The sequence below is a fragment of the Monodelphis domestica genome, chromosome 6 (genome assembly GCF_027887165.1).
Source record: "Monodelphis domestica isolate mMonDom1 chromosome 6, mMonDom1.pri, whole genome shotgun sequence".
In the NCBI taxonomy this organism is placed as follows: domain Eukaryota; kingdom Metazoa; phylum Chordata; class Mammalia; order Didelphimorphia; family Didelphidae; genus Monodelphis; species Monodelphis domestica.
In genome coordinates this window covers 121,624,247-121,649,578 of record NC_077232.1, presented here as the reverse complement: position 1 = coordinate 121,649,578, position 25,332 = coordinate 121,624,247, and the positions used below count along the sequence as shown (strand labels likewise).

Sequence of the window (25,332 nt, the reverse complement as noted above, 5' to 3'; positions counted from 1 at the left end):
AATCTACATTTCTTAAAAAAGCTCTTTGAATTACCCAACAATTTTTAAGACTGTTAATGGGCCTTAAGAGCAAAAAGTTTAAGAGCCACTAGTATAATGGATAAATGCTTTGCTTGGTCAGAATGACATTTATTATCCTTGTGAACCTGCAAAAATCACAGGATCATAGAGTTAGCATTTAAAGGGCCATGTGAAATTATACTTCCTAGCTTTATTTTACCTGAGATGAGGAAACTGAGGTCTAAAGAGGTAAAGTATTTTTTTTTCTTCCAAGCTCATGCATCCAAAAGTGAATGGTCAGCATTTAGTCTCAGGCACTTTGATTCCAATTCCATTGCTGTTCTACCTATACCATGCTGTCTTTATCTCAGAATCTGTAAAATGGAGATAATAACAGTAGCATTTAGTATTATTAATGGCTCAAAAGACATGTTGTATATATAATGCTTTACAGATCTTAAAACTTTAAATGCAATATAAATATCAGTATGGTGGTAGTGATGGTTATTTTTCTCATTGGCATAGAAGAATTTCTTGTAAGTGAACTTACCTATAATTTAAGCATTTATATATTTATATTTCCTGGGCCAAGAATTTCTTACAGACTATTCAGGGACTAAAAAACCCTATCCTCTTGTTTGGAAACAATTAAATTCTTTTTTTCTCAATTATGTATTTTTTAGCACAGCACTTGACTAATTACAAAATTTTAATCCAACAACCACCATGTCACCACACCTAAAAATCCTATGTTGGAAATTGTCAGAGAATCATGGTATTGTAGACATGTCTGTGGATGACTTCAGCTAAGCTGAATAAACTTGGATGGAGAAATAAACCCTCGCCTTGGATCTTCACACAGGTAAAGAGCAGAGGACTTCAGAGGGCCATGGGAACTGATAGGTACTTCAAAAATAAAATTTTATTGGTCCTATAAAGGAAATGGTTCTCAGAAACAATGGAGAAATTTGAAAGTACTTATTTAAACAATAAGTGATAAAAATTTGAATCTCAAGTTGCCGCTGAGTCTCTTAGCTTGCAAAATCAATCTAGACATATAGATTGAATCAATTCCTTTCAAAGAGATCTATAATTTCTATAGCTTGAAAGCAGAAAAAAATAATAAATATTCAGTAACTTTACCTCCATCCTAGTTACACTAGACTAGCCACCCAAGAACAAAGGCTTAACTGAATGATTTGGCCAGGATCTAAGTCAAAAGTTGTTAACCTGGTGTTAGTGAAATATAGATAAATGATAGACAGACAGACAGATAGGCAGACACACATACATATGTACAGACAGATAAATGGATAGATAGATAGACAAATAGATCATTGAATTTCACTATATTATTCATTTGCAATCCTATATATTTTATTTTACACTAAAACACTGTTCTTAGAAGGCATCTGGAGGTTTCAGCAGACTTGCAAAGAGGTCTATGACATACAGATAATTTATGAATCCTTTCTCTAACGTATACCATTCTTGTTTTTTGACCTTTGATAACTATAATTATTCAATAATTATTTATTGAGTATCTTTTATGGATCAAGTATTGAACTGTTTGGGATACAAAAAATAGAAAAGAAATCAATTCTAAGGATATTTATAGTCAAATGAAGAGATCTCAGATATAAATATAGAATACAAAAAGGATACATGGATACAAATAGGAAAAATGGATTCAAATAGAATAAATGGAGACAAAGCCATAAAAAGAAGACACTAGCATTAAATGGGAACAGAAAATGCTTCTTGTAAAAGATGGGATTTTAACTGACACTTCCAGTAAATTAGGGAATCCAGGATGAGGAGATATAGAAGGAGAGAATTTCAGGTTTAGGGGGATAAAGAAAATGCCTGAGGTCAAGAGATGAATGAGTCCTGGGAGGTCAGTGTCACTGAATCACAGAATACTACTTGGTGGATGCGTAAGTTTTTCTGAAAGTTTTTAACATTTCCAAACATAGAATATGAGTACACAGAAACCTACATAATTCTATGTGCATAAAATTTTTGACTTAAATTATCTCCTCTCTTCTTCCCTCTTCCCTAGGAAATACTTGTTTAGGAAAGGAGATGAGGATTGAAGATAAACAGATAAGCAACCTAACTGCTGAATTTTAAATGTAAAGACATTTCAAGAAACAGGCAAGTCTTGATCATATTAATGACTGCAAAGACCAGTATTCCCCCAAATAATGTTGTGTAATTTTACTAGATATTGTCCTTTTTGTGTGATAATATACTTCACAATCCTTGCCTGCTACCACCCAGGAGTATGAAGGCAGGGATTCCTAAAGGGCAGGACATCTATACTTCACCTTAGCCAAAAGGGTGGAGAACCAATAAGGGGTAGAGTTTCTAAAGTGCTATTATTTTTATTTACATTTTCATATGAAATATTTTTATGGATGTCTTCCAATACAGAAACACAGTATACTGACACTGATGATCATCTTGTTTCTAACTTAGAACTTTTTTAACTGGGCATCTGAAAGCTTTAGTGACTTTCTCATTGTCGTACAGGTAGTAAAGTTTTTGAGGCAGGATTTGAACGTCAGTCATTCTAACTATAGAAATAAGCCCCCTATCCATTATGAAATAGTGATTCAAAGTAACACTATCAGCTTCTTTTCGCTGATGAGGAAACTGATTTAGACATATGTCAAGAAGAAATAGAATAGGAGGAGTTCATTTTAATTAATTTTCTTTTAAAAGGCTGACTCTGTATCTAAATATACAACTTTTTTTTTCTACCAAATTTCAGTTTCCTCCAATAATCCTTATCTCCCCTTATCTAACCTTATCACTCATAGGTTTTCCTTGGGAAGAACAAAACATTCAAGATTGTGCTGCTTAAACAGATGGGCTCTCCATACTCAGAGCAGCTGCTTCAGGGCTTTGTTGCCCCATGTATTTTTGCTTTTGTCAACTGGTCCACTGATAAAGTTCTCCTTGGGGGCTTCTCTTATTAGGGGTCTTGTGTTTTCTGTCTCTTTTCCTGTTCCCTCTGTTCTGTTTTTGCAGGCATCACGCAGTAACTCTGTTACACAAGGCAGACTTCTCTGAAGGTTTAGGAATCTCTGCTGGTGTGTTTGTCTTCTAGAAGTATTCTCTCTTCTGGTTGCTCCTTCAGGCAGCTTTTTTTTTCTTTTTGTATTCCTTTCTATTATAGAATCTTCACTGTGACATCATGTTCTATGGATAGAGATTCAAGACATCAGAGGGACAGCAAGGGAGTGAATTTTTTTTTAATTTTCTACTAAGCCTTTTTTGTGCTGGATTACAACTTACAACTGGATAACAATTTCCAAATGCTTGATTAAAGCAGGGATGCTTATAGTAAATACCTTAAAACTATGAAAGAGAATCTGGGGGTCAATTAAATATATGCTTTCTTATATTCATTGAAACTGAATTCCTTATGAGAAAATACATTAAAGTAACAATATTAGTTATATACATACATGATATGCAGTGTATATTATATATAATATGATGTAGTATACACAAATGTATACACACACACATATATAATTTTATCTAATAGTTATAGACTATTAGTCTATTTATAGACTCAATATACTCAACTATATAGACTCAAATCTATCTGATTTGAGGCATATCCAGATGGTAGTCTATAGTTGATTAGACAATTCTCAAAATTCCCCGAGGATCAGAGAAATTAAATACATTTTAGATGGTCACATAACTAGTACATATCAGGAACAGAACTGATTCTGGTCACCCCATCTCCATATGTCCCTCCATTTCTCATCTCTATGATTTTATACTGCATGTCCACCATTCCTAGAATGTACTCTATCCTCACCTGAATATCATAAATTCTTCTTTTCTCCAATATATTACTTGATTGCCACTTTATACATGGATCTTTTGTCCTTCTCCTCAATGCCAATGCTTGCTTTCTCAAATTATTTTTTATTTAAGCATTTTGAATTTTTCTCTATTTGTTCTATATATACTTATATATGCCATTACCTCATTAGAGTTTTTAAGTAGATATTAATTTATTGTATTTTTATTACTAGCCTCCAACCAAACTATGTTTGTCACATAGTAGTTATTTAATCAATTGACTTTGGTTCATGAGAGAGAATAGTTTCAGCTAAACACACCTGAGAAAGATCTGAATAGAGATAACTGAATGCAGAAGACATAATGAAATCAACAAGCAAGAAAGTATAGATTGAAAAGCAGACTTGAGACACAGAATTGAGTGAGCGGTTTGAATCTATAGTTTATTGACATAGTTTAGATGCAAATCCACAACCATGAGAGAGCAGAACCCTGAAAACACATAGAAGAGAAATATCAAGAGGGAGAAAGTGGTCCACCATGTTAAATTCTGCAGAGATCAAGAAAGACAAGTAATGAGAAAAAACCATTAGATTTGACACTTAAGTGATCAGTGGTGTCTTCTGATCAAAATGGTTTCTTAGGAAAAAGGCAGAATATCTATCAAAGGCCTTCTAGATTCAGTATTTTGAGCCTTAAAGGTCTAGGAGATGACTAACCAATAAAAAGGGAATCAGAGTAGCAACAAATGTGATTTAGGTTGAAATGAAAGATACTTTCCACCTCCTACCATAAAGCACAAGATAGGGCAGAAACTAGTCCTTGCATAAAGCCTTAGTTTAGGAACAAAAATAGAGAGATGAGTAAATTAAAGAAGTAAAAGCACTATTATACAAAAAAAATTAATGTAAATGTAAAAATCCCTCAAAATAAGTACCAAACTACTGTATAACAATAGCAAAAACTTATTCAAAAGAAAATTTTAAAATTAATTTGCACAAGGACCTTAAGAAGGAAGAGAGGTTAAAAATAATGAAGGATTTTCCCTTTAAAAAGGAACCCAAAATAGATATTCTATTAGAGGCTTTAAGTCTATGAGGAATACAGAGCTTAAAAAAAGTTTAACTAAGTACAAAGGCCATGAAACAAGGAATAGCAATCTAGAACAGAGAGAAGGTAGAGATAAATAATGAAGAAAACAAGCTCTGAACTGTTGAATAATACAAGATAACTACTTCACTGGTTTGAAAGAAGATGAAGATGCTGAAAGATAAAGGAGAGAATGAGGATAGTCAGAAGATTGCCTGGAATAAATGTTCATAAGAAGGAAATGGAATATTAAATTCAGGAAACAACTATGAGTCCCATTTGGCTGGAACACAGGGGGCTATGGAGGAGATTGATATGAAATCAGACTAGAAAGCTAGGTTGAAACCAGATTTCTAAAGATATTATGTGCCAATTTAAGGAGTTTATATTTAATCCCAGAAACCATGGAAGTCACTATAGATTTTTTTATTTTTGTTTTACTCAAGGATGTTTATAGTTGATTTCTTGGAGTCAAAAAGCTGTTTTTGTAGCTTTGTAAAAATTTTATTAGTGAGGAGAGAGATTAAAAGAAAAGACTTTGCCCCAGGGCTAGATGGATTCACAAGTGCATTCTACCAAATATATATGGAAAATCTAATTCCAATACTTTTGTAAGCTATTTATAAATATAGCTGAGGAAGGAACTCCAGCAAACTACTCATAAAACAATATAGTGGTGATACCTAATGCAGAAAGAGAAAAAGCAGGGGGAAAAATCTTGATGAATCGCTCTAATGAATATTGATACACAATTTTTCAAATAAAATACTAACAAGGAGATTACAGCAATATATCACAAGCATCATATACCACATGGGTCTCATACCAGAAATGTAGGGATCGTTCAATATGAGAAAAACTATCAATATTCCTTAGATAATAACTATCTAAAACCATCAGCCAAGAATTATACTCAGAGGGAACAGTGACAAACTCTATAGGATGAAAAACCAACACACACACGCACACACACACACACACACACACACACACACACATATAACTAGAGGTAAAAAGAAGAATTTGATACTAAGAGAAATGAGAAAAGAGCCAACATGGGGTAAATTTATATGACATAAAGAAGCACATGGCAGGACTGGGGGAGAACATCAATACATTGGAATAGTAAAGAGGTTGGAGACAGGAAATACATGCATTGAAATTGACTCAAAGAGGGAAGAACAATCAGATTCATTGGGGCAGAGAATTGATTCATTTCCCTTAGGGAAGTAAAAGGGTAACAAACAGACTGAGGGGGGGAGAGAAGCAATACAAGGGAGGGAGAGGTTGAGGGGTTAGTTTAAAAAGATCTTAAGAAAATAAGAGGTGAATAAGAAGAGAAGGGGAGTATAAAGGAAAGTAAAATAACAGTGGGAATTAGGGAGACTGATTAAAAATAAAACACTAGTGTAGAAGGAAATAGTGAAAAAAGAAAGGGCAAGACTAGGAGTAGAAATAAAAATGTTGGGAAATACACAGCTGGTAATCATAACTCTGAATGTGAATGCAATGAACTCAGCCATAAAATGGAAAAAAAATAGTAGAGTGGATTAGAAATCAAATTCCTACCGTATGTTGTTTACAAGAAACACACATGAAGAAGGCAGACACAGATAATGTAAAGGTAAGCAGATGGAGCAAAATATATTGGTCATCAACTGATAAAAGAAGGCAGGAGTTGCAATCATGATATCTGACAAAGCCAAAGTAAAAATACATCTAGATAAAAGAGATAGGGAAGGCAATTACATCCTGATAAAAGGAAGTATAGACAATGAGGAAATATCAGTACTCAACATGTATGCACCAAATGGCAAAGTATCCAAATTTCTAAAGGAGAAACTAGTGGAGCTCAAGGATGAAACAGATAGAAAAACTCTAGTGGTAGGATACCTGAACCTTCCTCTATCTGGACTAGATAAAGCAAAACAAAAAATAAATAAGAAAGAGGTAAGAGAAGTGAATGAAATCTTAGAAAAATTAGAGATAGTAGATATGCAGAGAAAAATAAATAGGGACAAAAAGGAATACACCTTCTTTTTAGCAGCACATGGTACATTCACAAAGATTGACCATGCACTAGGGCATAAAAGCATTACAAACAAGTTTAAAAGAGCAGAAATAAAAAATGTAAACTTTTCAGACAACAATGCAATAAAAATAATAATTAGTAAAGGTACATGGAAAGGCAAATCAAAAATAAATTGGAAACTAAATAATACAATTCTCCAAAACTGTTTAGTTAAAGAACAAATCATAGAAACACTTAATAATTTTATTGAAGAAAATTACAATGATGAGACATTCTTTCAAAATCTATGGTATGCAGCCAAAGCATTACTCAGAAAATTTATATCCTTGCATTCATATATTAAAAAATTAGGGAGGGCAGAGATCAATTAATTGGGCATATAAATTAAAAAAAAAACTAGAAAGTGAACAAATTAAAAATCCTCAGATGAAAACTAAATTATAGATCCTAAAAATTAAAGGAGAAATTAATAAAACCAAAGGTCAAAGAACTATTGAATTAATAAATAAGACTAGAAGCTGGTACTTTGAAAAAAGAAAAAGTTAAACAAAGTATTGATCAATCTAATTTTAAAAAGGAAAGAATATAACCAAATTAGCAATATCATAGATGAAAAGGGAGACCTCACTAATGAGGGGAAAATTAATGCAATCATTAAAAACTATAATGCCCAGTTATATAGCAATAAATATGGTAATCTATGTTGATGAATATTTAAAAGTATAAATTGCCTATATTAACAGAAGAAGAAAAAGAATACTTAAATAATTCCACATCAGAAAAAAAATTGAACAATCCATCAAAGAACCCTCTTAAAGAAAATCCTCAGGGCCTGATGGAATCACAAGTGAATTCTATAAAACACTCAAAGAACAACTAATCCCAACACTTTGCAAATTTTTGATATAATAAGAAAAGAAGGAGTTCTACCAAATTCCTTTTATGACATAAATATGGTACTTATTCCAAAGCCAGGCAGGTCAAAAACAGAGAAAGAAAAACAATCACCTTAATGAATATAGATGCAAAAATCTTGCAGCAAGTGATCACAAGGGTTATTCATTATGATCAGGTTGGATTTATACCAGAAATGCAAGGATGGTTTAATATTAGGAAAACCATACTCAAAATTGACCATATCAAAAATCAAATCAACAAAAAATCACATGATTATCTCAATAGATACAGAAAACGTCTTTGACAAAATACATTCATTCCTATTGAAAACACTAAAAAGTATAGGAAGTATAGGAAGAAAAGTGCCTTTCCTAAGAATAATAAACAGTATATATCTAAAACCATCAGCAAACATTATCTGCAATGGGGATAAACTAGATGCATTCCCAATAAAATCAGGAGTGAAACAAGGATGCCCATTATCACCTCTGTTATTTAACATTGTAATAGAAATAGTAGCAGTAGCAATTAGAGAAGGAAAAGAAATTGAAGGTATTAAAACTGGCAATGAGAAGACCAAGCTATCACTCTTTGTATATGATATGATGGTCTACTTAAAGAATCCTAGAGAATCAACTGAAAAGATAGTAGAAATAATCAACAACTTTAGCAAAGTTGCAGGATACAAAATAAACCCACATAAGTCATCAGCATTTCTTTATATCACAAACACATCTCAGCAGCAAGAATTAGAAAGAGAAATTCCATTTAAAGTTACCCTAGACAATATAACATACTTAAGAATCTATCTGCTGAGACAAACACAGGAACTATATGAGCACAAGCCCAAAACACTTTCCACACAATTAAAACTGGATCCAAATAATTGAAAAAAATTAATTGATCATGGGTAGGATAGCTCACATAATAAAAATGATGATTTTACCCAAATTAATTAATTTATTTTGTGCCATACCCATTGAACTACCAAAACCTTTTGTACTGAATTAGAAAAAAAAAACACAACAAAGTTTATTTGGAAAAAAAAAACAAAAGATCAAGAATATTTAAGGAAATAATGAAAAAAATGTGAAGCAAGGGGGCCTAGCAGCACCAGATCTCAAACTATACTATAAACTATAAACTATCAAAACTATATGGTACTGGCTAAGAGACAGAAAGGAGGATCAGTGGAACGGTCTTGGGTAAGTGACCTTAGCAAGATAGTCTATGACAAACTCAAATATCCCAGCATTTGGAACAAAAATCCAGTATTTGATAAAAACTGCTGGAAAAATCAGAAGACATTATGGGAGAGACTGGGTTTGGATCAACATCTCACACCTAGATAAACTCAGAATGGGTGAATGACTTGAATATAAAGAAAGAAACTATAATTAAATTAGGTGAACACAGAATAGTATACTTGTCAGATATTTGGGAAAGGAAAGGTTTTAAGACCAAGCAAGAGTTTGAAAAAATTGCCAAATATAAAATGAAAAAAAATTAATTATATTAAATTCAAGTTTGTTTTTTTACAAACCAAACCAATGTAACCAAAATTAGAAAGGAAGTAACAAATTGGGAAAAAATATTATTAACAAAATCCCTGACAAACATCTAATTACTCAAATTTATAAAGAGCTAAATCAATTATAGTAAAAATTAAGCCATTCCCCAATTGATAAATGGGCAAGGGACATGAATAGTCAATTTTTCAGTTAAAGAAATCAAAACTATTAATAAGCACATGAAAAAGTGTTCTAAATGTCTTATAACTAGAGAAATGCAAATCAAAACAACTCTGAGGTATCACCTCACACCTAGCAGATTGACTAACATGACAGCAAAGGAAATTAATGAATGTTGAAGGGGATATGGCAAAGTTGGGATATTAATGCATTGCTGGTAGAGTTGTGAATTGATCCAACCATTCTGGAGGGCAATTTGGAACTATGCCCAAAGGGCTTTAAAAGACAGTCTGCACTTTGATCCAGCCATAGCATGGATGAGTTTGTACCCCAAAGAAATAATAAAGCAAAAAAAAAAAACTTATACAAGTACGTTCATAGCTGAGCTCTTTGTGGTGGCAAAAAATTGGAAAATGAGGGGATGCTCTTCATTTGGGGAATGGCTGAACAAATTGTGGTATATATTGGAAATGGAATACTATTGTGCTCAAAGGAATAATGAACTGGAAGAATTCCATGTGAACTGGAATGACCTGCAGAAATTGATGCAGAGAGAAAGGAGCAGAACCAGGAAAACATTGTACACAGAGGCAGATACAATTTGGCACAATTTAATGTAATGGGCTTCTCTGCTAGTAGCAATGCAGTGATCCAGGATAATTCTGAGGGACCTATGAGAAAGAACACTATTCACATACAGAGAAAAAACTGTGGGAATAGAAACACAGAATAAAAACAACTGTTTAATTACATGGGTTGATGGGGATATGATTGGGGATGTAGACTCTAAATGATCACCCTATTGCAAATATAAACAATATGGAAATAGATTTTGATTAAGGACACAGGTAAAACCCAATGGAATTGCACATGGGCTACAGGAAGGGGTAGGAGAATGTAAGGGAAAGAATATGATTCTTGTAACCAAAGAAAAATGTTCTTGACTAATTACATAAAATTTTCAAAAATATAAGAATAATTGGACTCCCAGAAAAGCCAGAAATAAACACCAAACTGGACATGGTGATACAAGATATAATCAAAGAAAATTGCCCAGAGATTCTAGAACAAGGAGGCAATACAGCCACTGACAGAGCTCACAGAACACCTTCTACACTAAACCCCCAAAAGACAACTCCCAGGAATGTAATTGCCAAATTCCAAAGCTATCAAACAAAAGAAAAAATCCTACAGGAAGCCAGAAAAAGACAATTTAGATATAAAGGAATGCCAATCAGGGTCACACAAGACCTTGCAAGTTCTACTCTGAATGATCATAAGGCATGGAACATGATCTTCAGAAAGGCAAGAGAGCTGGGTCTCCAACCAAGAATCAGCTACCCAGCAAAACTGACTATATACTTCCAAGGGAAAGTATAGGCATTCAACAAAATAGAAGACTTCCAACTTTTTGCAAAGAAAAGACCAGAGCTCTATGGAAAGTTTGATACCGAAAATCAAAGAGCAAGGAATACCTTAAAAGGTAAATATTAAGTAAAGGGGAAAAATGTTATCTTCTTCTTTTACTCAAACTCTCTTCTATAAGGACTACATTTATGTCATTCTATGTATACTTATATGTGGGGAAAATGTAATGTATAAATAGGGGATAAAGAAAGACCAAATAGAATAATCGTTCTCACACAAAGATTCCCATGGGAAGGGTAGGGGAAGAAAACTCCTATAAGAAGGAGAGGAAGAGGGGGGGGGGTTACTTAAACCTCAATCTCAGGGAAATCAACTCTGAGAGGGAAAAACTTCCAGATCCATTGGGATCTTGAATTCTATCTTACCCAACAAGGGTAGGGAGAAGGGAAAACCAAGGGGGGGAGGGGGAAAGGGAGAACAAAAAGGGAGGGAAAGAGAGGGGGGAGGGGGAGGGAACAAAAAAGGGAGGGACTAAAAAGGGAAACATCAAGGGAGGGGACAAGGGGGACTGATTCAAAGTAAATCACTGGACTAAAAGGTAGAGCCAAAGAAATAAAGGTTAGAATTAGGGAAGGCTATCAAAATGCCAGGGAGTCCACAAATGACAATCATAACTTTGAACGTGAATGGGATGAACTCACCCATAAAACATAGACGAATAGCAGAATGGATTAGAACCCAAAACCCTACCATATGTTGTCTTCAAGAAACACACATGAAGCGGGTTGACACCCACAAGGTCAGAATTAAAGGATGGAGTAAGACCTTCTGGGCCTCAACTGATAGAAAGAAGGCAGGAGTGGTAATCATGACATCTGATAAAGCCAAAGCAAAAATAGAACTGACCAAAAGGGAGAGGGAAGGTAATTATATTTTGTTAAAAGGGACTCTAAACAATGAGGAAATATCATTAATCAACATGTATGCACCAAATAATATAGCACCCAAATTTCTAATGGAGAAACTAGGAGAATTGAAGGAAGAAATAGACAATAAAACAATACTAGTGGGAGACTTAAACCAACCATTATCAAATTTAGATAAATCAAATCAAAAAATAAATAAGAAAGAGGTAAAAGAAGTGAATGAAATCTTAGAAAAATTAGAATTAATAGACATATGGAGAAAAATAAATAGGGATAAAAAGGAATACACCTTCTTCTCAGCACCACATGGCACATTCACAAAAATTGACCATACATTAGGTCACAGAAACATAGCACACAAATGCAGAAAAGCAGAAATAATGAATGCAGCCTTCTCAGATCAAAAGGCAATAAAAATAATGATTAGTAATGGTACATGGAAAACCATATCTAAAACCAATTGGAAATTAAACAATATGATACTCCAAAACCGTTTAGTTAAAGAAGAAATCATAGAAACAATTAATAATTTCATCGAGGAAAATGACAATGGCGAAACATCCTTTCAAACCTTTTGTGATGCAGCCAAAGCGGTTATCAGAGATAAATTCATATCCCTGAATTCTTATATTAACAAACAAGGGAGAGCAGAGATCAATCAATTGGAAATGCAAATGAAAAAACTCGAAAGCGATCAAATTAAAACCCCCCAGCAGAAAACCAAACTAGAAATCCTAAAAATTAAGGGAGAAATTAATAAAATTGAAAGTGATAGAACTATTGATTTAATAAATAAGACAAGAAGCTGGTACTTTGAAAAAACAAACAAAATAGACAAAGTACTGGTCAATCTAATTAAAAAAAGGAAGGAAGAAAAGCAAATTAATAGCATTAAAGATGAAAAGGGGGACAGCACCTCCGATGAAGAGGAAATTAAGGCAATCATTAGAAATTACTTTGCCCAATTATATGGCAATAAATACACCAATTTAGGAGAAATGGATGAATATATACAAAAACACAAACTGCCTAGACTAACAGAAGAGGAAATAGAATTCTTAAATAATCCCATATCAGAAAATGAAATCCAACAAGCCATCAAATAAATTCCTAAGAAAAAATCCCCAGGGCCTGATGGATTCACCAGTGAATTCTATCAAACATTCAGAGAACAGTTAATCCCAATACTATACAAACTATTTGACATAATAAGCAAAGAGGGAGTTCTACCAACCTCCTTTTACGACACAAACATGGTACTGATTCCAAAACCAGGCAGGTCAAAAACAGAGAAAGAAAACTATAGGCCAATATCCCTAATGAATATAGATGCAAAAATCTTAAACAGGATACTAGCAAAAAGACTCCAGCAAGTGATCAGAAGGATCATCCACCATGATCAAGTAGGATTCATACCAGGGATGCAGGGCTGGTTCAACATTAGGAAAACCATCCACATAATTGACCACATCAACAAGCAAACCAGCAAGAACCACATGATCATCTCAAGAGATGCAGAAAAAGCCTTTGATAAAATACAACACCGATTCCTATTAAAAACACTAGAAAGCATAGGAATAGAAGGGTCATTCCTAAAAATAATAAACAGTATATATCTAAAACCATCAGCTAATATCATCTGCAATGGGGATAAATTAGATGCATTCCCAATAAGATCAGGAGTGAAACAAAGATGCCCATTATCACCTCTACTATTTGACATTGTACTAGAAACACTAGCAGTAGCAATTAGATAAGATAAAGGAATTGAAGGCATCAAAATAGGCAAGGAGGAGACCAAGTTATCACTCTTTGCAGATGACATGATGGTTTACTTAAGGAATCCTAGAGATTGAACCAAAAAGCTAATTGAAATAATAAACAACTTTAGCAAAGTTGCAGGATACAAAATAAACCCACATAAATCATCAGCTTTTCTATATATCTCCAACACAGCTCAGCAGCAAGAACTAGAAAGAGAAATCCCATTCAAAATCACCTTAGACAAAATAAAATACCTAGGAATCTACCTCCCAAGACAAACACAATAATTATATGAACACAACTACAAAACACTCGCCACACAACTAAAACTAGACTAGAGCAAATGGAAAAACATTAACTGCTCATGGATAGGACAAGCCAATATAATAAAAATGACCATCCTACCCAAACTTATTTATCTATTTAGTGCCATACCCATTGAACTACCAAAATACTTCTTCACTGATTTAGAAAAAAACATAACAAAGTTCATTTGGAAGAACAAAAGATCAAGGATATCCCCTTGCAGTCCCTGACCTTAAACTATATTACAAAGCAGCAGTCATCAAAACAATTTGGTACTGGCTAAGAAACAGAAAGGAAGATCAGTGGAATAGACTGGGGGAAAGCGACCTCAGCAAGACAGTATACGATAAACCCAAAGAACCCAGCTTTTGGGACAAAAATCCACTATTCGATAAAAACTGTTGGGAAAATTGGAAGAAAGTGTGGGAGAGACTAGGAATAGATCAACACCTCACACCCTACACCAAGATAAATTCAAAATTGGTGAGTGACTTAAACATAAAGAAGGAAACCATAAGTAAATTGGGTAAACACAGAATAGTATACATGTCAGACCTTTGGGAGGGGAAAGGCTTTAAAACCAAGCAAGATATAGAAAGAATAACAAAATGTAAAATAAATAATTTTGACTACATCAAACTAAAAAGCTTTTGTACAAACAAAACCAATGTAACTAAAATCAGAAGAGAAACAACAAATTGGGAAAAAATCTTCATAGAAACCTCTGACAAAGGTTTAATTACTCATATTTATAAAGAGCTAAATCAATTGTACAAAAAAATCAAGCCATTCTCCAATTGATAAATGGGTAAGGGACATGGATAGGCAGTTCTCAGATAAAGAAATCAAAACTATTAACAAGCACATGAAGAAGTGTTCTAAATCTCTTATAATCAGAGAGATGCAAATCAAAACAACTCTGAGGTATCACCTCACACCTAGCAGATTGGCTAACATAACAGCAAAGGAAAGTAATGAATGCTGGAGGGGATGTGGCAAAGTAGGGACATTGATTCATTGCTGGTGGAGTTGTGAATTGATCCAACCATTCTGGAGGGCAATTTGGAACTATGCCCAAAGGGCGACAAAAGAATATCTACCCTTTGACCCAGCCATAGCACTGCTGGGTCTGTACCCCAAAGAGATAATGGACAAAAAGACTTGTACAAAAATATTCATAGCTGCGCTCTTTGTGGTGGCCCAAAACTGGAAAACGAGGGGATGCCCATCAATTGGGGAATGGCTGAACAAACTGTGGTATATGTTGGTGATGGAGTACTATTGTGCTAAAAGGAATAATAAAGTGGAGAAGTTCCATGGAGACTGGAACAACCTCCAGGAAGTGATGCAGAGCGAGAGGAGCAGAACCAGGAGAACATTGTACACAGAGACTAATACACTGTGGTATAATCGAACGTAATGGACTTCTCCATTAGTGGCGGTGTAATGTCCCTGAACAACTTGCAGGGATCCAGGAGAAAAAACACCATTCATAAGCAAAGGATAAACTATGGGAGTGGAAACACCGAGGAAAAGCAACTGCCTGAATACAGAGGTTGAGGGGACATGACAGAGGAGAGACTCTAAATGAACACTCTAATGCAAATACTATCAACAAAGCAATGGGTTCAAATCAAGAAAACATCTAATGCCCAGTGGACTTACGCATCGGCTATGGGGGGTGGGGGGGAGGAAAAGAAAATGATCTATGTCTTTAACGAATAATGCTTGGAAATGATCAAATAAAATATATTTAAAAATTTTTTTTCAAAAATAAAAAAAAATAAAATAAAACCATTAGCCAGAATTCTCTGTGATGAGGATGAGCTAGAAGCCTTCCAAATAAGATGAGTAGTAAAGCAATTATAAATGTATTATCAACATTAATATTCTATATTGTATTATAAATGTTCATTAAAACAATAAGAGAAGAAGAAATCTAAGAAATAGGAATATGCTATGAGGAACTAAAGCCATCACTCATCACATATGATATGATGGTATACTTAGAGAATCGTAGGGAATCAACCAAAAAAGCTAATCAAAAAATATAACTACTTTAGCAAAGATGTAGCATATAAAATAAAGCCATATCAATCATTAATATTTCTGTATACTAGCAGTATAATGGTAGTCTCTCAGTGACTGAGAATGACATTAATATTTCTGTATACTAGCAATAAAACCCAATAGCAAGAAATAGAAAGAGAAATCTTATTCAAAATAACTGTAGACAATACAACATACCTGGAATCTATCTGCCACAACAAACTCTGGAAATATATCATCTCAACTACAAAACAATTTTTTACAAGATGTCAGATCTAAACTGGAAAACATTAATTGCTCATTGGTAGCTGTATCCATTATAATAAAAATGGCAATTCTTTGTAAATTAATTACCTCTTCAATGCTCTACCAATCAACTTCCCCAAAATACTTTCATATATCTAGGGCAAAATAATAAAACTCATCTGGAAGGAAAAAAAAGAAGAATATCATGGGAATTAATGAAAAAATAGAAATAAAGATGTCAGTTATAGCATCAACCATCAAAGCAATTTGGTACTGGCTAAGCTATAGAGTAGTGTATCAAATGAATAGATTAGAATGGGATAGATTAGGCACTAAACAGAGTAGTAAAAGGCTATAATAAGCTCATGTTTGACAAACCCCCAAATCCAAAATTTTAAAAGAAATCACTTTTTGGTTAAAACTCCTGGGAAAACTAGAAAATGATATGGTAAAAAGTAGACACAAGTCAATACCTCACACCATATGCCAACATATAAATGGATACATTGCTTATAAATAAGGGGTGACACTATAAATAAATGAGGGGAGCAAAAACTTTTAGATTTTTGTATAATGAAAACATTTATGTTCAGACAAGACATAGAGAACATTATAAAATGTAAAATAGGTATCTCTTCAGGTATAATATATTTAAAAAGCTCTTGCACTAACAATAAATGCCCTCAAGATAAGAAGAAAAACAATAAACTGGGGAAAAATCTTTAAAGGAAGTGTTTCTGACAAAGGTCTCATTTCTTAGATATATAGGGAACTGAACTAAGTTAATAAAACTATAAAACATTCCCAAATTGCAAATGATCAAAGGATATCAACTAGGAATTCTAGGATGAAGAAACTGAAACTATCTTTAGTCATTTATAAATATCGCTAATCTCTATTAATTAGAGAAATCTAAATTAAAACAACTCTGAAGTACCACTATTAATATGACAAAAAAGAAAATGATAAATATTGGAGGAGATGTGGAAAAATTGGGACACTAATACACTGCTGGTAGAGCTACGAATTGGTACAACCATTCTGGGAACAATTTGGAACCATACCCAAAGAGCTATCAAAATATACATGTCCTCTGACTGAGTCATACCACTATTATATCTGTATCCCAAAGAGATAAAATATTACAATACATAGTATTGGTTCTAAGGCCAAAGGTGAGAGTTTAAAAAAAAGGAAAAAAAGAAAAGTGAAATGATACTTACAACATGAAGAAGAAAATTTGAAAAGGCAGGTTAAGGGGATAAGATGAAGAACTACACTTTGTAAATGTGAAGTTTGACATGGTAAGTGTCCAGAAGCCATCTGATATTAATGGATTTGAATTTAAGAGAAAAGTTAAAGCAAAGTATATATTTTTATTAAACATGGTACTGAATTAGACATGTTCCAGTGGTCATGACAAATATTTCACATTACTGATTTATCAAAGTTACTGACATGTCAAAGTTTAAGAAAACAATAATAATCCTAGTCAATGCTGGAACAGTGTTCCAAATGTGATACACATTTTTCACATAAAGAAATATCAGTAGATAACCTTTATTAGCCCCTACTAGATTTAAAAATTCACAGTGCTATTACTTGCATTAATTTTTTAAAAATTGATTAATTTAAAATAAAAGTATCTAGTAGAGAAGTTACACAAAGAAATTTAATATAGATTTATCTCACAACCTTGTCAGGGCTCTCTAGTCCTGGACTGCCACTATTAGTGAAAGGCCAGCATTGCTAATTATATCTAGGTCAATTATAGTTATATTTCACTCTTTTCCATTGTCATTTTCTTCTCTTTGGAATGCCATTACTTGTTCCTTCCCAGAAACTATATATTGCAGTATTAAGCTCTTTCAGCACCCCAACCCCAATTTCTTCCCCTATAACAATGTTCAAATCACTAGAAATGAAGTATTCTAGTTCTCATGTGATTTTTTTCTTGCTTTGCTTTCCAAATCAATATCTTTTTTTAGACATAATTCCTTTAGATATGTTGATTCCCTCATTAGAATATAAGTTCCTTATGAATTGGGATTGGCTTGAGTTCTTTCATATTTGTATTTTGTAGCACTTACCACCTTGCTCAGCATATACAAAGTACTTAATAAATGTTTGCTTCCTCTTTCATTCATTGATTAGAAAAAAAGGAAGAAATCTAATGTGTATCTGATCATCTAAACTGTGGCTTTTTATGGTAGGCTCTACACTTTAAAATTTTCTATAGTGTTTTCAATTAAGAGATACTTGGAAACATATATATTGATTTGGAATTACCTCCTCTGAAGGTTTTTATTTTTATTTTTTTTACAGATTACATGTTGATATGATTTTAATAATCATTTTCTGACACTTTGCAATCCATCTTCTCTCCTTCCTTCTTACCTTTCCCCCTCCATAATGCAGTGTGTAATTTGATAAAGGTTTTACATGTGTAATTCCCAAAGTTATGTCTTAAAGTTGAAAAATGTAAGTAATGAATTCTAAACTTTTGATAAAACATTATCTATTTCACCTATATTCACCTATGAGGAAAACCTCATAGAAATCTATCCTAGATTTTAGCAAAGAAAATTTCAAAAATTTCAAGGAAATAATAGGTATGATCTCATGTGCATGGATTATAAAAAAGAAACTAGGACATGAAGTATGGGAAAAGGCTTTAAAAAGATTTATAACAAAATGTTTAAAAAGGAAATGAAAAAAGAAAAAAAGATGAAACATCTAAAGAAAACAATATGACTACATCAGCTTTTTGATGAGCTAAAATTTGAAGAGGATTTATATACAAAAGAAAAATGTAGGCTCTATAATCAAGGACAAATTCAAAAGATTGGTATTTGAAAGCCTAGATTGAGTTATGGCTTAAGAAAACTGTCAAGGATCATTAAAAAAAAGGACTTTTGAAGATATTTTTTTAGAAAGAAGATACACAAAGAAGGATAGGATCATTGTTCAGGACAGATGAATATTACAGAATCACAGCATCTCAGAACTGAGAGAAATCTCAGTCTAGCCAATGCAACCTACACCTAAAAGAGAATACTGTCCAAAAGTTTGTCAACTTAAGTAGTGTTTGTACTAAATTACTAAATTCTTGTATTTTAACTGACAGAATTTTGTCATAGTACAAATGATTTCAAAATTCCTTTTGTCCCAACAAGGCAAAGTTCATCTTTCACTGCTCTGTGTTCATAATATCAAATGTCATGAAAGAAAATTTCTCTTTTCTTTATAATTCAGCTGGTACCTTTAAAATATTTATATATTTATTTATTTTTATAGTTTATGTTATATGTATATTATTATATATTATTTATATTTTAAACTGCTCTCCTTCCAAAGACATAAATGATAATCTTTGCCATCAAGAAGCTTATATTTTCTTGGTGAGTGTATAGAGATCTACAAATTAAATGTTTGAACAAAACAAAATTAAATAAACACAAGTTAATCTTGGCAGGGGAGAATACCAAAAAATTGAAGGGATTAGGAAAATCTCGTACAATAATTTGCACCTGAAGTGAGTCTTAAAGGGAGATGGGTATTCCGGGAAGCAGAGATGAAGAAGTAGAACATTAATGGGAAGACACAAAACAGGAATACAATTCCGCATAATTATTTTTGTAATTTAAAAATTTTTGGCCTTAATAATGGCAGCATCCATTCACCTGATGCTTTATATTTTTGTTTTATTGTTTAAGTAGAGCTACATAGTAGCAAACAATTTTTAAACACCATAATCTATATTAAAAACTTATATACTTCTTCAATATCAGTACATTCCTTGAGCAATTTATTGTTGGACCCAGTTCATTATCAGTTTACGTCACAAATCTTGTTCTTTACAATGCATGAGCCAGAGAGTGTCATACTAATGTTACTGTATGCTCTTATTTTTTTAAGGTCCTTCTTTCATAAATGGTGATATTATGTGTTTTAGTTTTGATGATGAATGTATTAGATCATTATAGTCATTACATAATGCACCTGGAAGCAGGTTTCTTCATCATTACCAGAAGTTGTGTCTATCTTTTTAAAGAGAATTTTTTATAATCATTTTGCTTCCTTTCATTCTTTTTCTTCTTTCTACTTACATTTTTCAGTGTCTCATTTGTACTTGTGTTCAGACATAATAGTCGCCTATAATGCACACAAATATATACTTATATTCAAAAGAAAAATAAATTTTTCCCTCTCCATAACCAGTTAACTCTATTCCTATTTATTATGACTTTTCAGCAATTCAATTTGAGTCTCTGTACTATAGTAGAAAGAGCCCTGCCTTTGAAATTAGAATACTTATGTCTGAATCCAGTCTGTGTGACTTCGGCTAAAATATCTCACAGTTTTGGGGCCTCTATTTCAACAGCCCTTAAAAGAAGGGGTCATATTAAATAATCTGTAAATTATTTTCAGGCTTTAAATATAAAATTCACTAATTCATATAATTTGGTTCATTTTAAAATATCTATCTATCTATCTATCTATCTATCTATCTGTCGGTCTGTCTGTGTCTATCTATTTATCTATCAATCATTTATAATATCTCCATCAATCTAAAGTTGTGTTTTGAAGGAAGAGATGAATTTCAAATGATAAAACATTTTTTTAGGTTCTCTATTTCCATTAATAGGATTGCTGACTTTCTAGTTACCCACATTTGCACCCTCCAACTCCACTCTTCTTCCCTAATCTCATAGCCAATCATTAACCAAGTTCTATCAGTTCTAACTCTATAATGACATAATTCTGCTAATATTAATCTGTGCTCTATGAACCACCAATAGTCTGAAGATGGAGTTCAGATGGAACACAAAAGATGTTCTATGAACTTGAATGGTTTAAAAAAAAGCCAAGGTAGAGGTAATGGTCTGATAAAATATTGAGAAGTGAAGGAATTGGAGGTCTCAATGAAAGTGAAGAAGAGAGGTAGGAGGACAGAAGTATGGGGAAAAGGAGTAATGATAGGAGTTTATATTGAGTAAGGGAATGATAGCTTCTATAGGGTAATGGAATACTGGTAGATGAAGATGAGGTCAAGTGCATGATCATATCTTTGTGTGGCTAAGCTAGAATGAATGGTTAAGTTAAGGGACTTAAGAGAACTGAAGAAAATAGAGATTAGATAAATACATAGATATTTAAGGCTTTTACTACTGTAAAGGATAATTTTAGCATTGTGACTTAAAATCTAAATTTAATTGGTTGCCAAAGAAAATCCCCAATAATAGAATACAAAAGTCAACTGGAAATTATGGTGATTTTAATTAATATAGCGAGAAGGAATTAAGGAGAAGAGAGAGAGAGGAAAGAGTTCATTTAAACTGTTCCTGCTCAGTCTGAGCCAGGCAGGAGTTAAAGTCCTTAGGCAAAGGGACCTCCCTGAGCCCAAGGGAAAAGGAAGTCAGTCTTATCACTCACCAGGACCATCTCAAGGAAGCTGTCTGAGTGAGCTCCTCCAGGCTGAGCTCCAGGATCAAACTGACACCCAGGCTGCTCACAGGAAGTGACCATCCAGATCCACCTCTCTGGGGAAAGAGGGTGTTCTCAATCAAAAACTCGGTGGAGACAGCAAGGGAGCCAAATATATAGCCCTTTCACCCTTGTGTCCGCTCTAAATATTCACATCTACCAATCACATCAAAGGTTTTCTCCAGGACTGTCCATATTTTTAGTTCTCACCTTCTTTGATTAGATTATATCTTTTAGAGTTACTTCACACTTCTTTGTTAAGTTCCCCTTTTGTTAGTTACTTGACCTTTTTGTGATTAATTTAACCTTTATTGTTATTTAACACCTTTTTGTATTAGGATACTAAAAAAGGACTTAACTTAAAGTTCTAGCTTCACTATAAGGTGAGAACTAAGTACCTTCATTATTCAATCAGGAGATTACAACTTTATCTTCCCCTAAAGTAAGGTTTAAGTAGGGTGGAGTAATTTAAAATTTGCAATACTCTGGTAAAATGCAGATGATGTTCCACATGTTCCTTAGGATCTTTTCCATATCTAATCCTATGGTCCCTTAGAAATGTCTGCCTAATCTTTCATCCAGATTTTCAGGTCATGTACAGCATTCTTTTTACTACTCCTTTTATTCCACATGTTTGAACTGCTTTGGGAATTATGTAAAAGAAGAATTATAATTAAAGAAAATAATATGCAGTATTTGTGCTTTGTCATAGTTTAAAATAATTTTATATTCATTATATAATTTTATTCTTAAAACCACAATTTGAAGCAGGTTGGGCAAGTGTCCTCTTTTATCAATGAATGAAATTTAAAGAATATAAACATAAATATTATAAGATTAAATAATATAAATAACTCCCAAAATTACATAGCTAATCAAGGGATGAATGGATCAGATTTTCTGATTCCTACAGAAGTAGAGAGCCAACTATACCCTAATATTCTCTTTTATATGTATATCATTAAAGTTATGAACCTGGGGAGGAGCACAGAATTTGATTCTTCCTCTCAGGAAAAATGGTAGCTTTCTTCTTCTTTCATAAACATTTGAGTTGATGCTGAAATCATCTTGTTTCAATGTTGACGGTGATTTGGAATTATAATTCAAATAGGGCATATTCCATGTACCTTTAATCTTAAGGTTATTTGGGGAAAATCAACATTTAAAATGTATTTTGAAATTTTTCTGAACTTAAAGAATAGCAGAAGGATAAAGTCGTTGAGGATTGCAGAAAGGAAAGACTTTTAGTTATATTATATATATAATCTATGCTTTAGTGGATATTTAAAGTCTCATATAAAAATTTACTCAGTTAAAAAAATAAAATAAAATAAGCATGTCCCTTCCTGTTCTACAAGTGCAAATCTGTCTATCTTGGCATTCCAAGAAAACAATTTCCCCTATATAGAAAGTAAATGTATCTGTATTTTAATGGATTGATGTTTCTACCTATTTACATATATACTCAAGAATCAAGAAATATATCTATGCTTATTATTACAAACCAAGAAAGTAAACCTCTACTGATTTCTCATTATAGAAGTAGAACCTTGTCAAAGTGGTATAATGATTGATCTAGAAAGGAACTGATTACGATGATATGTTTCAAAGCTCAATCATTAATGCACATATATATCCATCCATCCATATTACATGCATGTATATATGAAGATAAAGTGAAATACTGATAATAGAAATGAATGAGTAAGTTAAGTATGTTGAAAACATATCAGATTTGAATCTCCTCTTCTTGTTGTGAATGGAACTAAATTAATTTTTATCACTTTCTTCAAACACTGCTGTTCGCCCAAGGCTAAACTATTGTTAAATTTGTGGGACCCAGCTGTTTTGGTTAGTTTCAGTTAAGAATGTTGGAAATTATTTTTTAAGTACCTTGTTATCATAGTTTTCACTTACAGCTGTAAATGTATTTATGTTAACAGTATTTCATATTCAGTGGGTTTTTTAATTAATAGTATTTTTCACCTATGCTTTTCTTTCTTGAAAAGGGCAGAATGATAGATCCATAACTATCATCATCATTATTATTATTATTCATTATGTTACATGAAAATATATTTTACACTTTTAGTCTAATTTAAAACTGATTAGAAAAGTTATTTTTATAGAAGAGAGAAGAAAACAAGTTCCATAGAAACTGTAATGTAAAAGCAAGGAAGATAATAAAAAGGATTGGATGGGTAAAAAAAAAATCATTTCACAGATAAAGATCAGCAATACCAGTGTAGAATACAGAGTTTAACCAGATTTCTTCCAGAATGAGAAATATAAATATTTCAAAGAAAGAAGGAATAGTGCTACAGGCTACCATAATATGGCCTGAGGAAAGAAGGTAATCCAAACTGATATGATCCCTAGCCCCAGATCTACAACTATTTATTATACCGAAAGGACAGAAGAAGAGCATAACTCTTTGTCTCCTACCTGAAATTTATTCCCTTCAAAGACTTGTTGCTTTTTGAATCACAGAATCCTGTGGCTGGAAATGACCTTTGATTTATATTCCTGCCTCCAGGCTACCTTGCTTCTAAAAATTGAAAATAGCTCATTATCTATCTAGTTCATTGCTGAATCATTTCCAGGGAAGGAGACAACCTATTCTTGCCCTGTCTCAGCTCATGGACCTAGGACTAACTGTTATTTCCCATTTTGAATTTTTTAATTTTAGTTGATCATTTTGATTTTGTTTTTTGAGAGCAATGTATCTTCCCCATTATTTCATATATTGTGAACAGAAGTACTTAGGCAAAGATCATACTGATGCACTATAACATATAGACTGAATTATTATAATTTTTCCTTAATTACCTCAGTTATTAAATCTGGATCCTTCCAGCCTTATAGAAGCAAACATATGAACAGAGAAATTTCTAGGAACCCTTCTGTCACAGAATTATAAAGCCCATAATGTAATGTGTTGATTAAGAAAAAAATATGCTGACTTCAATGGGACTTGGCATTTATATAACCCCTTCAAGTTTATAAGCCTCTTAACGTATAAAAGCTCATTTGATTTTCAATATCATCCATTAGATAATTACAATAAATTTCAGTATTCCCATTATGCAGATGATGAGCCTAAGCCTCAGAGAGGTTAAATAGATTTTTCCATGGACACACAATCATTGGTAAAGGTAGGATCCTGACAATAATGATCAAGTACAAAACTCAGCGAGATTTGAAAAATATTGTTCATTATTACTAAGAGTCAAAAGGATCAGTTAGGTGGCTCAGTGGACTGACATTCAGGCTTAGGGAGGGTAAGTCCTGGATTCAAACCTGGCCTTGGGTACTTCCTAGCTGTGGGACCCTGAGCAAGTCACATAACCCCCATTGCCTAGACCTTACCACTATTCTTCCTTGGAACCAATGCACAATATTCATTCTAAGATAGAAGGAATGGGTTAAAAAAGGGTGAGAGAGGATTCAAGCAAATGACAAGCATTTCTTAATTACATACTATTTAACTTGTCTTTCCTTTGTCTAAATTCAGAGTTCTTACCTCTATGACTCTGCAGTAAATGTTATAGAGATGAGGTAATAGCTAACAATGCCTTATTTTTGCAAAATTCTTTCATTTGATCCTCACAACAACCTGTGGAGATAGGAACTTTTATAATTTTCATTT

At 33.0% G+C, this 25,332-nt stretch overlaps 1 long non-coding RNA gene across 1 annotated transcript; it reads right to left on the bottom strand.

Annotated features, from left to right (window-relative positions):
- Positions 1-24,206, bottom strand: LOC103094189 (uncharacterized). Its single transcript, XR_008912851.1, has 3 exons — positions 24,129-24,206; positions 21,633-21,739; positions 1-374 (listed from the first exon to the last, which is right to left on the bottom strand). It is a non-coding gene; the product is annotated as an uncharacterized LOC103094189 (long non-coding RNA).
- Between the last annotated feature and the right edge of the window lie 1,126 nt (positions 24,207-25,332).